Genomic DNA, 17802 nt, shown 5'->3' with positions numbered 1-17802 from the left:
AAACCAAACAAGCACACACAAATAACACCCCAACACTCCCACCCTAATAAAGTTAAAATGCCTTTTTGAACTAGTCTGAACTCCACTAATAGCTTAATATATTACATTAATGTGTGTTTATTTAGAACTAACAATTGGGTTCTTTAAACAGTCTTGAAAAGAGTTCAAATTCTCTTTTACAATGTATAATGTTCTCCTTGCTGAATTTTCTACTGTATGTCCAGAAGCTGACAAAATTCTGCTTAACGTGTTCCAAAAGTCAATATATTTCACCAGTTTCAGAAATAAAAAAAGTCATACTCTTGCATTGTTACACACACCATTTCACTCTGAAGTAAAGCTGGTACTATCACAGTAGCTGCTAGTCACTAAATCCACTACCTCTGCTGTTAAAAAACTGAATGAAATTTAATTGATTTACCATAAGGAAGGGTGCAGAAAGCAAACCGTCAGCAAACTGGACTGAATCTTGTCCTGATTACTTCAGCTTGGGGATGTTTCAAGACCCATTACATAATGCTCTTTTATTTCACCTGACATCGCAATTGCTCTTTCAAGCATGATTTATATAAATCAAGAAAGCATCTTGAGTTCTCCTTTCTGAAAGCCTTATCTTCAACACAGCAGTTCCACCCCCTGCTTCAGAGTGACAGTTCTAGGCCCAGATCATGGTGCAAAGCTGGTCCTTGCAGCAGTCCAAAGACTCAATTCATGCAGAACACACAGCCCAACAGCAGCATAAAACCCCTGTCTCTCTTCACAAAGCCCAAAGGAAAGGCTCAAGGAAAGCTACACACCATTTAATTGACTTCACGATTTATCCACTGCTTAAGAGAGCTTTGATGCTTTAGCCAAAGCCCTCAGAGAATACTGTAAGAGGCAACAGAGGGAACAAGAGCTTGACTTTCAGACTAGCAGGTAGCTGCTCAAGGGCCACCAGTTTACAGTGGTATTTATGTGAGACTTCAAGACTTCACCTCTGCCTCAAGGCACTGGGAGACATTATCGTAATTTCTTCCAAATTATCTGAAACAAATACTAATACCAGGGAGGGAAAAAAAAATCTGTTGTCTCTGGATTTTAAGAGGCCAACACTGACAATCCAAGTAAAGTGATTACAGGGTGTTAGCATCCTCTGAAAAAAAGGATCCTATGAAACAAAGATCGCTTGAGTAACAAGCTTGAGTAACCTAATACAACTGAAGGCAATGCCTCATCTCTCCAGGCAAATAAGAAGCAGTCATGCACTGAAACATGGTTTGAAACATGGAAGAAGTTGTCCAGAGTGAAAACAGACTCAGAATTTCATTCTTGTGATAAATAGCCCAATATATTTTTTAAAACCCCAAGAGCAGTAGTGCCTTTAAGCCAGGCACTAATTAGCCACACATAATTGAAATATGCAGCTGTTAAAACACTGAGGATAAAAATAAGCACAAGAATAATTTTCTACTTGCACGTGCAGTTCTCTCTCAATTAGTTATGAGATGCTCTATTTCTGAACTCCTAAGTTCACTAAAGATCTGTAACTACTATAATTGAGGGAAAACAGAATGAAATCTCATTATCATCTGATCTATTTCAATTTATAAGTGAATTTTTTTTTTTTAAAAAAAGGACAGTTTTCTTCATTGAACAAGAATTACCTTGTTCGGAACTATCTATCATCATATAAAAAATAACTTCTAAACAATTTGAAGATGCCTAGGTTATACTGGTCATTACTCTTCAGCAGAAACATCATCCCAAATTGCCATTATATTTTGAGAGAAACCAGGATTTAAAAGACTAATGCATGTTGTCTTGGAATGAGCTGGACACAGGCACTCACAGAGCCCATGTGTTTCCTCTATTTAGGAAGCAGTAAAATGCAACGTGTTACAAAGTTATGTTGTTTGAGAAACTCCCCATTCTTCATAATGGCTACTATGATTTCCTGATAAACTTTCCTAACCACTCTTTTACTAAATGCCCAGAAGAGTAACAAGTCTCATACTTAGCAGGCAACAAAATAATCTGTGCTAGGTATAAATACTGGGAAATGGACAAGGAGGAAAATATAAAATATTACATATTAATCAGCACTACCAAGAGGAGAAGGCCGGGATATACACCAGCATGCATGCCAGGATATATGCCTTTAACAGTAGACTGATATGACAGACATGCATGAGAAAGAGAAAGCTATCACTTTCTGTTGCTAATAAATCTAGCTCTGTGAGTAAAAATTGATACATGTTACCCTTAATTATGTATCATTAAGAACAAAAAGACAGTGGTACACTAGACTGAAAGCTGAACTTGTAGGTCTCTACATTGTTAAAACAAAAAGTTACTTAGTAGTCAACTGTATTTTATAAAGATTATCTGTAGTTTTTTACTGCAATCTTAGGAAGAGATCTTTATTTCTTACATAACAGACTCAGAGAAGAACAAGCTAGAAATATCCATCCCTTTTTTCCCCTCTCTCTCTTTAAAGCATAAACAAATGCTCTCTTGCTCTTCATAACACAGTTGAGGCATTTAAAATTAATAAAGTTCAATTAGCACACCTGAGAAGCCTAAATTAAATTTCAGAAGTGCCAGTCAGGTAAGAAGTCATAGCTTCAGGAGAAACATGCTAACTCCCTAATTGCAAACTCAAGCACCACCACACTTCAAGGGTGCTGGAAACTTGTATTCTACACAAGAAGAGTGTGTACACAGGTATTCTACACAGGAAGAGTGTAATCCTCATAACTGTAGTTCTTTATAATATTATTAAGAAACTGAGTGGCACATATCTTTTTAAGTATTTGGATATTCAGATATTGCTAAGTACCAAAATACTCAGTAAGCCTGTCTTGATTGTAGAGACAGGTTTAGGAATGAGTTCTGACAGAGTTTTGACAGAGAAGGTGCCCAGAAGGCCAGCAGGACCAGGGCAGTGACTGACCCTCTGTACTCTGCCCTGGTGAGGGCACACCTCTAATCTTGGTGCAGTTTTGGGCCCTTCTTTGCAAGAAAGGCACTGGGGGGCTGGAGTGTGTTCAGAGAAAGGCAATCAGGCTGGTGAAGGGTCTGGAGCACAGATCTGATGAGAAGCAGCTGAAGGAGCTGAGGTTGTTTAGCCTGGAGGAAAGGAGACTCAAGGGAGACCTTATCACTCTCTACAAATGCCTGAAAGGAGGCTGGAGTCAGGTGGAGGTCAGCCTTTGTCCCAAATAACAAACAACAGGACAAGAGCAAATGGCCTCAAGTTGCATCAGGGGATGTTTAGATTGGGTATTGAGAAAAAAAGTCTTCACAGAAAGACTTGTCAAGCATTGGAACAGGCTGTGCAGAGAAGTGGTGGAGTCACCATCCCTGGAGGTATTTAGAGATGTCTAAATGATGATGGTTGAACTCATTGATCCTAAAGGTCTAGAATCTGAATGATTCTATGATTCTGTAACAGAAATGCACTATACAGGGCAATCCTTATGCAAAAATGCAAAGGTCCTTGCATTTCTTTCTGAACAGAAGGTCATCCTTTTAAGACTACCTCACCAATGTAGTTTGTTTTAGAAAGTTATCAGAAACATTTATTACAAAAAGAACCCCGCAGAATTTGGCTCTGTCTTCCTGTGTTTCTGTCATATTTGGTGATGACATACACCTGTGAACAACTTCACCTCTATAGCTTAGCAAACCACTTAGCAGAGACAAAACCAACTCCATCTCCTGCAAATTTTGTTACCAGTTAACACTTTTTATGTTTGCTGTCTGAAAAACCCACATTCATTATGCAGTAAATCAATTAGCCAAGATTTGGGGCAGACGTTTATGACCCTTACTATTCTAAGACAATGTTCAAGACAGTCAGGCAAACAAAAGACTAACACAGAAAATCATCAATAGACTACATCCAGTACCTTTAACTATATATTAATAAGGATCCTATTGAAGCCAAAATCTCCCTTGTGCTTTTGAGAAGCAGATAGAAGTAAAAACCTAAAAACAGTGAGAAAAGGCAATGAAATGCTATCATTTGCCTTCTGGTGCTAGTTTTGTGGAATATTTCAACAGTAAGATGGAAACCTGATAGTTCATGAATTTCAGATGGAGAAAGAAGTAGGTTCTTAGACCTGCACATGAGATTTTGTTCTTGATTTTTAATTTGATAAGATTCTTACATTCCACTGTTGTGAGATGAAAACAAATTAAACCAGGGTTTACTCTACCTATAAATATATGGATCATCCCAGAACCAATGGTTATAGAAGCAATAATATAAAAAATGTAACCAATAGTGTTATGTTTGGTGATTTAAGTAGAAATAAATGAGCTCCAAATGTTCTTTCAAAAAGCAGGACAAAATATGCAACCAGCACACCGCACACTAGTGAGCAACTGAGAACAACTTAAAGAATAATTTTTGAAATGCATTAGCTCAGTAATGAATTCAGTAGTAAGGCCAGAATATACCAGCATTTGACATCCACAATATAATAGTTTACCAATTAGACTATTTATGTATTTTAAATATATATATAGCATTCAAGAAATATATCCAGACAACTATAACTTGATGGTTTTATTTCCATGATGAACTACAACAAGCATTGAAAGTCTAAATTAATTTCTAAAATCAATTTGTTCACATTAGCTACCAACTCCAAATCTCGTTGCTGTATTTGCTACAAAATCAAAAAGCCATCCACCAGAAACCACTTTCCCAGGAGGTACTAACAATCTGCAATAATTTGATTCATCTGGCAAAGGAAAACAGCTTAAACTTCTTTATCATCTTCTGCAGGTGTGCTTTCTAGATCGTGATTCACTCCAGAAAGGCCCTTTCAATACACCTGCAGTGCTCAGATGACTGCACTGAAGGGCAAGAATCCTTTGATTTTTAACCCAATAAACAGCACGTTGTTTTGTTTGGGACAGACTCGTCCCTCCTCCTTTTTTCTTAATCTCCAAGTTTTGCTCTTTCCTAGAAATGACATCAGATTTTCTCTGCACTTGCATGACAAGCTTCATAAATAAAACTTTTTGGTAAAACCAATTGATTTTGTCAATTGTGCCCATTAGCCTTGCCATTCTAACAAGTCAATATTTTACTGGGACAATCTTTATCTTTAGGTAATCTTTTCACCATGTTTTCTCAGCACTCTATTCAAAATGAGCATGCTACTCTTTTTTCTTAAGAGAAGTTTTTTTCAGGCTCTTAAGTCTGCAATGTTCCTAAGATCCTCTTTAGGCAGGTCATGTAATTGATTTCCATGCAGCACAATTTCTGTAGGCTAAATATTGACCTTGATCATGAACTGTAAATGTTGTTAATACATTCAAATTATTAAATTCCTTCAGAGAGTATATCATTTGGGGCAAATCCTACTGGTTTCACTCATGTTAAGTGTTCCACTGATGTCAATAGAATTTTGAGAGTAATTATGAACAAGATATGACTGTATTGTCCAAAATACAAAGATCTTCCACACCTTGAAGGCTGGGGGCAATGGTCCTAGGTCATATACAAATTCCCTAAACAATCATATCTTATAGCAGAAGCTTCCAAATCCCTACAAAACTCCTGAAAACAGTCTTCCCCAACTTTTAATCTGTGCTAATGGTTGCAACTTTGATATATCACTTTATGATTAAAGACACATCATTACTGTCTATAACTTCTACAACTGTTGAGGTTGTGTGCAAGGCTGCCATTGAGAAGAATTCCTAGGAATACTTCAAGTACATGAGCACATTCAGGTATTTTTGGCACACCTATACAGAGAGAGACAAGAAACAAAGCACATTTCATGTCTTTTACAAGGGGCAGCAGGAGTAATTACAATCCAGCTGCTTCTGACAGCGTCCTCATCACCTCTAGCTGCAGATAATTGGCAGTGATGCAGCTTGATACATTGTTCAGTTGGTAATACTTTGTCAAATACATGTTTAACTGCTAGAAAACAATGTTTCTTAGAAAAAGAAACACCAAAAAAACTTGATCTGGTTACTCTTAAATTGTACCTACATGACAGGAAGTCAATTAGAAGTAACTACTAAGAGAATCAGTTCCTGGAACTTCTCCCCTGTACCAATCTCCACTACTGAACTCCTCCCCTTCCTCCCAGTTCTGTTTTGGGGTTTTGGGGCAAGGGGGAGGTTAGGTTGGTTTTGCTTTGGTTTTGCTTCCCTTTTAAATGCAGTGTGCTCCTAATGCTAGCTGGGCCTTTTTAAAACCTGGCAATGGTGAAGGGCAAGATGAGAGTTACAAAGGAATGGGAAAATCTACAATTTGTAGGCATCTAGAGCTGGCTGGAACAAGAAGCCTTGGTCAAATAAACAGTACTTATCTTAGTGTATGCTCTGTGTGACATTAGAAACATGATGTATTAATCTCATTTGGAGAAATTATAAATAAAGATTAACCAAGTTTTTCTGAAAAAAGGTTTCCAATACCAGTTCTGTCAATCATATAGTTGGGGCCTAGTATAAAAAAAAGCCTACCAAAAAAAAAAAAAAAAAAAAAAAAAAAAAAAAAAAAAATTATTATCACAGAGTAGAAAGACTTCAGAATCAAACGTAAAGGAGCAGGGATTTTAAAGGTGCCTGAATTATTTGGAGCAGGAAGAAGAGCTTTCAGGGCACAATCAGTGACCTGCATTTTTCCACTTAGTAGTGTAGGACCCAACAGCTTCTTTAAGCAAAACCAGTTTTTGGCACCCTCTAGAGGTTTTGCTCCCACAGAGAAACAATTCAGAAGGCAGATACTTATCATAAAATTTAGAAGAGCTTATGACCCAAAACTCAAGCCTTGAACCAGTGCAGCTTTTTGCAAAAAGGTTTATGCAAGAATGCAAAGCTAGTACATCAGAAGATCAGTTCTGGTTTCATTCTTTGTGATCAGATTGCTCATCTCATTCCACCGCCCCAGGACTTTTGGTTTTGTCAGAACAACTAGAAAAACAAACAACAAGTAATACTCTGCTGTAAAAAGATAGGGAATCACCATATAACTGCATCTTTATAAAAATTATTGTTTTACTTAGTTTATGAGAATATTAACCAACCCAGAAGGGAGTCAGCAAAATAATAGATCACTCATGTATGCAGCACTGTGAAATAATATTCCAAGCATCTAATGTCACATGGATATATTTTTATAAAGTAAAAGCTAAATTTTTTTCATGTTCTCTGAATAAAAGCATAATTTATAATCCAATTTGCCATCATTTTTCCAGACACCTTCCCACAAAATCCTGTCCATACAAAATATAAGGGAAAAGAACTTTCTAGTGCAAAGGTGCCTTCTGACTTATTGACCGAGTTTGGTGTTAGGATACCATTTTCTAGGCTATATAATGAGGAGTTGCCTGTTCAGATCTCAGTAGATCACAGTCTTCAGGTCCAACACAAATATGATCAGGATGAAGTATTAATTTTCTACTATTATCACTCTATATCTAAAAATAAAGGGTATTTCAAGCAGATTTACACAACTTCCTCAAAACAAAGCAGAAAGCATTAGCTCATTTTAGATGCTTCATTATTAAAGAAAAAAAATCCCAACAAAACATTCTGCAATCTGAATATTGAAGAAGCATTTCCCATCATCAATTATATCACATAAATTCTGACTGTGAAGTGTTTATTTTTAGAATTATTTGAAATTGCAAGTCATTATTCCAGAGCTTTCCAACCACTGTTCTTTCGCTGCAAATATCTCTACTTGATTTCCTTAAGAAGGCAATAAAAAACCCTGCCAGAACACACAGATTAGGGTGTCCAGGGTATCCCAATAGTAAAAGAAAAAAGGAGACATGCTATATCCTTGGTCCAGTTCTTTTCAACGTGTTCATTAAGGATCTGGATGGAGGACTCAAAGGAATACTATATAAGCTTGCTGATGACACTAAATGGTGAGGAGCTCTCAAATTCCTTGATGGCAGAGAAGCCCTGCAGAGAGACTTCAACAAATCAGAGGGCTGGGCAATCACCAACTGTGTGAAGTTCAACAAGGAAATATGCCAATTTCTACACCTGGGATGGGACAACCCTGGATGTATGGACAGATGGACTGGAAACAAGAAGCTGGAGAGCAGTGCTGTGGAAAGGGACCTGGGGGTCCTGGTCGATGGCAAGTTGAAGATGAGCCAGCAGTGTCCTGACATCCAGGAGGGCCAACGCTGTCGTGGGGGGCATCAGGCAAGGGAGGGGATTCTCCTCCTCTGCTCTGCACTGGGGTAGCCTCACTTCCAGTGCTGGGGGCAGGTTTGGGTGCCATAGTATAAGAAAGACATTAAGCTGTTAGAGAGTGTCCAAAAGACAGCCACAAGGATGGTGAAGGGTCTGGAGAGGGAGCTGTAAGTGGAGCAGCTGAAGCCACTTGGTCTGTTCAGCCTGGAGGAGACTGAGGGGAGACCTTCCTCAATAGGGGGAAGAAGAGGGGCAGGTACCAACATCTTCACTCTTGTGACCAGTGATAGAACTCAAGGAAATCCTTGAGGATGAATCTGAGTCAGGGGAGATTTAGGTCAGATATCAGAAGGTGTTTCACCCAGAAGGTGTTTGGGCACTGGAAAAAGCTCCCCAGGGAAGTGGTCACAGCACCCAGCCAGTCTGAGTTCAAGGAGTATAAAGGAAATGCTCTCAGGAACATGGTGTGATCCTTGTGGTGTCCTGCACAGAGCCAGGAGTTGAACTTGATGATCCTGATAGGTCCCTTCCAGCATAACATATCATTTTCTATGATTCTATACATAGACTTCTCCAGTTCCAGTATCAGACTAATTTCAGACATACTCATCGCTTTATTCAAATTAGACTTCTGTATCAGTGGCTGGTGAAATGAAATGAAGACCAATTGTTAATAAAAATTGTGCAGCATCTCCTTTAGAGAAAACAGTAATGAGACTCTTGAAAAATCCTCATGATGGCTCTTAAGGGATGCAGCTCTTGCTACTGTGAATTCTGAATTTCAGGAGACTAACTCCTGAATGTAGAAGAGGCAGTCTCAGCCAAGGCTGAATGGTGCTGCACAAGCCCACTTAGTGCAGTCTTTTGGGCCATACTGGAAATAATGCAAAGCTCCTTTACATCTTGAAATGTCTAAGTCTTCAGGCAGCATCAGGGTATTTCCTTTCCATCTGCCTGTCAAGAAACAAGCCATGGTAATTAATGCAAGTGACATCCTTGGGACGACCACCATATTCAATGAATGATCTGAAGACCACACACAGATTCTCATTTGCAGAAAAAACAGTTGTTTACTGTGTTAAAAGCAAGCATCAGGGGAAACATATCAGGCCCATACCCAAGATTCTTCCATGGTCCTAAACAGCTTCCATTCCTGGTTTAAAGCCTTGGGTTTTTTTACAATATGAAGTAACAGCTAAACCGATACCACAGTCCATTAATATCTGAATTTCTTGAGACAATGAAGGTGTCAACGCTTAAGTCAAAGAATGTGAACTATAAAATATAGCAGAACTGTGCACCTTTGTCCAGACATGGCTTCACTAGTAATGCATAGAATGAAAAAGTCATTTCCCTCTGAAGCTCAGGAAGTTGTTGTATCTTTTCTGCCATGAGAGCACACTGCTGCCATCCACCAGGAACTTCAGATCCTTCCCTGCAAAGTTGCTTTCCAGCCAGCTGGCCCCAGCATATAACTGGCACAAGAGGTTATTCCAACCCAGGTGCAAAACTTGGCATTTTGCCTTCATTTAACTTCACAAATTTTCCTTCTTCTCTTTTCTCCAGCATGGTGACCTGTTTCTGAACAGCAGCAAAATCCTCTGCTGTATCAGCCACTCCTCTGCGTTTTGTACCAGCTGCAAACTTCTTGAGTGCAGCTCAATGTCCCATCACTGAGATCAGGAACAAAGATATTCAATGATACAGGACACAATAGAAACCCTTGGTATACATTGCTAGTGCCTGGCCTCCAGCTGGATGTCATGTGGCTGACAACAATCCCTGGGCCCAGCAGATCCGACAGGTTTCAGCCCATGTCACTGTCCAATTATTTCTTCCATATTTTAAAAGATTGAGTGTGAATAGATTATCAGATGCTGACAAAAGTGTCTTGTAAAGTAAAAATAAATGACACTTGTTGCTCTTCCTTCATTCCCCATGGTCAACATATCTCACCATAAAAGGCCATCAGACTGGCAAAGTTTGTCTTCTTCATAAATCAATTATGACTACTCCCAATGACCTTCTTGTCCTTCATATGTTTGGAAAGTGTTTCTGGGAGGATTTTCTCCATCATCTGTACAAGGACTGAGGTGAGACTGACTTGCCTGTAGTTCTCCAGATCATCCTTCTTGGCAGCAGGGATGATGTCCACTTTCCTCCAGTCCTCAGGAACCTCCCATGATAGCCATGACCTTTCAAAGATAATTATTAGAGATTTTAAATCTCATACAATTAGTAGGTAAGTAGAATTTTTAAAGTAGATGATGGGCAGATGCCATGATAAAGAGGATCAGTATAGACTTCTCCACTCTTCAGTGAGCAAATATAGCAGAAATGAATGAGAAAGAGAGAGGTATCACTTTCTGCTGCTGGAAGAAATTATTGTCTAGAAGATAGTCTGAAGCCCAAATCAGTTGTTTATTAGCATTTGATCAGACATGTTCTTGCACCTGTAACAGAGTACACACCAAAACAAAAGGAAAAGCCCTACTGGAAACATCCTGAGACAGCTTGAAAGTCACAATCCAATAATGAGATGCCAAAGAATTTAATGTTACCACAGTCATGATGAGTGAGCTCAGGTTTTCTATTACTAACAGCAGCCTGTGCCCTAACTTGGAAAAATGCCATTTCTAAAAGCAGTATCCAAAAAAAGCTAGCTGAAAACACAGAAAATAAAACCTAGAGCAAAGATTATGAGAGGAGACAAAGTGATGTCAGGGAAAGATGCTGAACTGTGGGACAGACTATTGGAAGTAGAAAAATAAGATTCGAAGTCTAACCATTCCCTGAGTACATTAAAAATACCTATACCATGGATAAAGGAAGTAATGTATTCTGCTGTATTCACACACATGGGTAAACAAACTTATCTCCTAGAAACTATGGGTTTTAAAATGAATTTTCTCTTCAGATTATATCTGTAGGAAACACCATTGTCATTGGCACTGTAGTTACCCTTTTGAGGTGTAAGTGGTTTGCTAACTCCACAAGCCTTGCTGATTGTAATCTCACAACCTAGAGGAACAATGGATAAGAAAAACAAAGACATGCTTTGAGCAGCTCCTAGCATAAAAATGTATAAAACCATAAGGGGTAATTGCCTTATGCACATGCTTTTAGGATAGTGATATTTAGAATAATTAGAAGGCAGATGTTCTAAAATTCACTATGAATTTCAATAGACCATGCTATCAAGGCTGACTACAAGTATATAAATGGATAGAGTTGAGTAAATTAGATTTCTCCAATAGATTAAATTAATTTTACTCAGCAAACCTTCTTTAATTATTATTTTGACTGAAAGAGCAGCAGCTACAAAAGCTATAACTGAAGTTTCATGGAATTTGTTATGTTTAACACATTTTCTTTTTCAAATTAATATTGCATTAATTATGGTTTTGAGAATGTATTATATTGCTACCTGTAAATTATTCCAGAACAATAAACACAATCTATAGTATGTCCAAAAACATTATATATTCTTGCCATTAAAGTCATTACCTATATTTGTTGAGATATTTTACTTTATTTAAAACTCATGAAGTGATAAAGGCAACTTTTACCTGATAAACCAACTACAAAGAAAAATCTATGGTAAAAATATATTGTTATCTGCTGATCCACTGACCCAAAGCCTAGGGTGCTCAGCCACCTTGGCCCCTTCCCCTTCTCTTTCCTTCTTGTTTCTTTTGTATTTTGTTTGTTTATTTCTCCTTAAAAAACTAATGCCCAGAAATACTGTGTCAGAAAAGACCACTTGTGAGAAACCATCTTAAAAGCACTGATATATTTTCAGACAAATATTAGAATAGTTTTAATGTTTTGTGAAAGTGAAAATAAAAAGCTGAAATATTGTTCAAATATTCTAGGGCTTACCTATGCTAGTTATTTTGCTGAAACAATCTCTAATTACCCCAACATCAACTTGACCCATATTAAAAGAAGAAAACCTATTGATGTAGGGGGTTCAAGCATTTGTCCCTCACCTTCCTGCTCTGAAATGGCTCCTTTTTGCTTGAAACAACAAAGGACTGAAAAGATTTTATTGGTACCACACCCAGGCTTGAGCAGAAATTGTTTGTCCATTTCTCTCTTAGTAAATAATGAAACAATAGCAACTCTTGCCTACAAATGAGTATAATGCCATTCCTTACATACTCTATGTTAATACAATACAGTAACAGTGTAGTAAGGGACCAACAGCAGGGTATTTGCTGATGCTTTCCAGGGCTTCATTTTTCTTGCCAAAGCAAGTTCTAGTTTTGTCCTTTAAAATACTCACAGAGAAGGGATCTAGTACAGTTTACTTCTCCCCTCACCTTGTTTACACCCCTCCAAATTACACTTTTACCTATTTTCATTTTCTTAAAGATTTTCTTTTAAAAGCTCACTAATGACATTTTCTGTTTTGGAAAAAAAAAGCCTCTTACATCACATAAAATATGTTGTTACTTGTTTTGGAAAAAAACAGCTGAAGTCAAACAAAAGTTAACTTTTATGCCACCCATGCACTGAGAGCAGTGTAGCAAGAGCTTTTTGCTTAAGCATCATGGAAAGGGCTTCATTCTCTGGGAGACAGAGTACATAAGCAACCAGGATCCATATTCATGCTTGTTCCTGACCTATTTTCAGCCTCTCTTGACTTGTTTTCCCTTCAGCAGTCTCACTAGGTAGGTTTTTGAACTTTTCAGTACAAAGACCATCTGTGAGTATGTTTTGGACAGCACAGGTTCAACAGGGCTGTGATCTAAGTATGGTTGTCAAAACACTGATGTAATACAAAATAAAGAGCCACCGCTATGTTTGATTGCTTAGATGATTCCAGTCTGTTCCTCCATCTGCATTCTTGCATATGGTCTCTCATACATGGTGCAGTTAATGAAGCTACAGCACGCAATTTTCTAAATGCACCCCGGGATGGAACTGGTTACACAGCACTCTGCAGACGCAGAGAGGGCTGGAGCACAGTCCAGACTCTGGTTCTGTTTGTTATTGCAGAGTTGCAGATAGACTCAGGAGTGTTGAGCTCACTCTGTATTTCAGCATGGGAAACACTGGGATATTTACAGCTAGCTTCAAGGTCCTGTTCTAATTTAAGGCTAAGGTCCAGTTCCATAACAAAATTAGCCTACTGAAATTCAGTATCAATAAGAAACAAATACACTTCCACACAAACACTGAGAAGTTTGCTTTCCTGTAGGCAGAATGGTAAGAAAGTTTGAAACAACATCTGCAAACAGGCGTACTGAAGGAGTCTCCTGAGGCTTCCACTACGAGCTAGCCTGCATCTAGAAGTAGCAGCTTTGGGCCCTTCACAATATCTTTTTGCACTATAATATTATTTCAAGGGTAAAGTAGTATCATAAGCTGTAGAGCTTATTGAAATAGTAAAAAAAAAATCTAAAAAGGCAAGAACAGAATTTGTAAGGCCACAGCAATTTCCATGATATTTTATTTAACCCATTAATGACTGTTTCAAGACAACCAAACAAAAAGTCTACTCAAAAGAGGAAGCCTGCCTGGCAGAAAGTATTGCTTTATATGCCTGCTATATTCTGGGCAATATTTGAATGTCACATTTAGGTACTATTAAAAGCTCTGCATATATCTTCAAACCTCAGAAGTTTTGGATATATTAATGCTCAAACTTTTGAGTGCAAAACCCTTTTATTCTTCTGCTCTACACATGTATGAAAAATGTGAAGATTAAAACATCAGAAATTTTGTACCATGTTCTATAAATTCATTCAGCAAGGTAAGTCACCTTTTTAAGGAGCTCTAGAATGATTCATGTGCAAAAAAGAAAAAGCTTTGTGCTGGCCTTCCTTTCTTCAATGGTTCCTGTGAAATGCAGATGTATAGTTGTGCCTCTGAAATACACTTTGTATCTAAAACCTGGTATTGTGAAATCAATCACAAGTCTCTAACCCTTTCCTGTCACAGACTATGGACAGAAGTGCAAGCTTTGGATACTGATAACGTAATCAGAAATAACCATTCTTCTCCATGCTTCTTGAATGCATGTGTATTTACTTGTGGGATATTGCTATTCAAATAAAAGTTTTAAAATAGAAATGAGAGAGAATTTGAACTCCATAAATTTCCAGTCATGTTGTTAGGAAGTGTGGTAGCCACCTGAAACTCAGATTAGACAAAGTTCTTTACTGGTTTTTAAATTTTTGTTCTCTTACAGTCAAACAACAAGACTACAGCAGTTCAAAATAGTTATTGTACAACCAACTTAAGTAGATGGTATAAAAGAGACAGGTATCCATCAGGGTCTTTATCAAGGTGTAGGAACATACTTAAAGGTAGAAAAGTCTACATAGAAGTAGTATAAGTTTTCAGTGGCTGTTCTCATTCAGACAGAAAATCAGCCTCAGCAGGAAATGGTAGTGACAGCACCTCAGCTGGCCTGTATAAATCAAGACTCTTCCATGTTGGAATGGTATAACTTGAGACATGTGTCCAGTTTTGGGACAGCTAATGGAAGCAATATCACTGTAATAAATCTTCTACTACTTCCATGGAGTTTGAGGATGGCTAAAATAATTGTATTTTTGTGTCCTATTCCCTTAAATGTACAACTTACGGTAGTTGATATGAAAGAGAGTTAGAGACTCGTAATGTAATTCACAATACTAGGTTTTAGACACAACATTTATTTCTGAAGCACAGCTATACATCTGCATTTCAAGACTGTGTCACTTTTCCACTTGTCCCATTCCTATAGGTCAACTCATCTTTTTAATACCCATTACTCATTCTCTTTTGTTGAGCAAAAACATGAATGCACTGCATAGTGTATACAAATTAGACACTCCTAAACAAAACCATGTGACAAAAATCTCCCTTATTTCTGGCTATCTGCTAATACTATTTAGTTATTAAATCCAAAGTGGAACCAGAAGACCACATTTAAGTAAAGATTTATTAGAAAAATATTTGAAAAACATGGATACTTGAATGTTATGATGAGAATATTAAGCCCCTCAATAATCAGGAGTCCTTGCTTCTTTATTACAGTATTTTACTGGAGGCATGGTAAATGCCTTATGAAGAAGTGAATTTAAAAACAGCAAAAGAAGAAGAATAAATTGCTTTATTCCCAAGAACGTGTATTTCCATAAACTCAGTCACTTGTTTAAGGAGGTCTGTACAAGTTCCTAGAGAGCAATTCCATTTCATGACAAGCCTAGTACACTATGAGGCAAACAAATCTTATACATCCAAAACTATGCTGTTCTACAGGTCAGGATAAATCTTCCAGTAAGACAGTTAGCTAAACAAACTAGTATTCTGATCTTTTCCCTTTCTTTCCCACTTCTCCACCATTTTTACCCCAACCTGTAACTCATATGTTGACCAAATTACATAAAAAAATTAACTACTACTGAATTTACATGTCCAACCTGTCTTATGATAACAGTGTAATAACTGTAATTTTCTTCAAAAAAAAACCAACACCAAAACCTGCACCGAACAAAAACAGCTCAACCAACAAACCAAAAAACCAAACCAAAAACCGCAAAACAAAACAAATTCTACTGAAAAAGCTCACCCCAACTGTCTCATGACAAACATTATCTTGTCAAATTACTAAAGAATCAAGTGAAAGAAGGCTGAATAAATAGAAAAAAACTATTTTTACTAAGGGACATCTAGTCAAACACAGGGGTCCCATAGAATCAGTTGGATTTCTGTTACCAAACTCAACAAGAGTACAACTGGGTTTTGCCTGGGAGAGATTACAACATTACATTGCTTTTGAGATTAATATGAAAGTTATGTAATGTGCATGCAAGAGAGGAATTTTTACATTTGACAAAGGTGCAACTAATTCCATATGTGTTTATATCACAAAAGTAGAGTATATGCATGCGTGCATTTCTTAAACATGTTTAAACTCTATTTTGCTTATTTGTGCAAGGTGTTCTGTTAGAACTGATGCACTTTAGTAACTAAAACACTTCCAAAAATATATTTCTAGAAGTATTAGAAATCATCAGACTGGATCAACTACCTGTGTTAAGAAATTGAATTAGCATATTTCCTATTAATTGACAACATGACAACATAGCAATTATGCCTTCCTGTCTGCCTCCTCGTCCCCAAATTCCCATCCAGCCTTTTCTTTGGCCTGCTATAACCAGTATCTCAGATCTCCTTCTTTGCTTTGGACACTATGTACCTTAAAAACAAATAAAAAAAACCCAAATGGAAACAAAACAGACCCCAAAATGTAAAAGCAATTTATATTGCAGACTCTTTGGCTCCATGACAAACTTCATTGCTCTAAGTCTGTTCTGTCAATAGATCATCAACCATCTGTCATTTGGGGACCTCAAATATTTTCATCACCACTGATCAAAAGCCAAGTAGTTCCTCCCTGGATATTTTTAGAGGGAAGGCTGCTGAGAGAGTGTGAGGCAGAGCGATCCATCAGCAATGTCAGCCTGAGGACTCCAGTGGGCAGAACACAACTGTGAAGGAAACCCCGCTCCCTGTCACTGGCCAGTTCTCCTCTGAGTAAGGAGATGAAAGAGCTTCATACACAAACAGGAAAATCAGGTTCTTTGAAGTGCCTTTGTTCAGCCAGCTTTCCAATGAAATGACACCAGCATGTTCAGGAGGTCAGAGATGCCAGGTCTCAAAAATCCAAGATTGTCCCAGAATTTTAAGAGTGGGTCAAGTTTATGTTGCACTTAATTGTCACTGTCAGATATAGCATATCCCACAAATATTGATGTTGTACTTGCTTACAAAAAAAAAAAAAAAAAAAAAAAAAAAAAAAAAAAAAACCACAAAAAAAAACAACCAAAAAACCCAACCAACCAACCAACCAAACAAAAAAACCACCCAAAAACAAAACAAAAATTATTGCGTACATAAAGTTTTTTTGGAAATCAAACTAAATTATTTTACATATCTGTGTAAAGTTTTATCCACTCTAAGCTAAATTGAAGGCATAAAACATGAGCAAAACCTGGAATTTTGTTTTTACTACACAAAAATAGATGTCTCCTCTGCTGAGTTCAATGAGTTCAAATACTGTTATTGTAATACACATGAAATAGAAGAAATATTTATTACTCAAAAAAATTCACATCTCTTCAGACTGACTGGCCAAAAAACACAAAACAAAACAGCAAGACCTATACAGGCACGGTATCTCCAAGACTTAGGGATAGGAAAATAAGAATTAATAAGCAGATTACCCTTGGCTACTTTTACTTATAAGGTATTTATAGAGAAGGAACATGTCAGGCAACTAATCAAAACTTAACCTCAAGAAAGGCAAAGAAGAAATGTAAAGATGATGTATTACACCATAGCTTTCCACTTCATCCACACACAGTACTTGCTGAACAGATCTATGCTACATAGGATACATAAAATGTAAGGAAATGCTTGTTACTTTCTGAAATGAAGAGCATTAGTCATCCTTTGGGTGCTCATTATGAGAATCTGCATGGAATTAAGAGCACAGGATCCTGGTGGAAACACTCAGGGGCTAACGAACTTCCATAATTTGACCAGAATTTCACTATCTGGATTTTTTTTTTATTGCAAAAGCTATGTAATGACACATATTAGGAAGGCCTATGTACCTGAGAGTATTAAACAATC

This window comes from Zosterops lateralis, assembly GCF_965231275.1.
Source record: "Zosterops lateralis genome assembly, chromosome: 1".
NCBI classification, from domain to species: Eukaryota; Metazoa; Chordata; class Aves; order Passeriformes; family Zosteropidae; genus Zosterops; species Zosterops lateralis.
The sequence above is the reverse complement of the archived record's forward strand: the minus strand, read 5'-3'. Positions refer to the sequence as shown.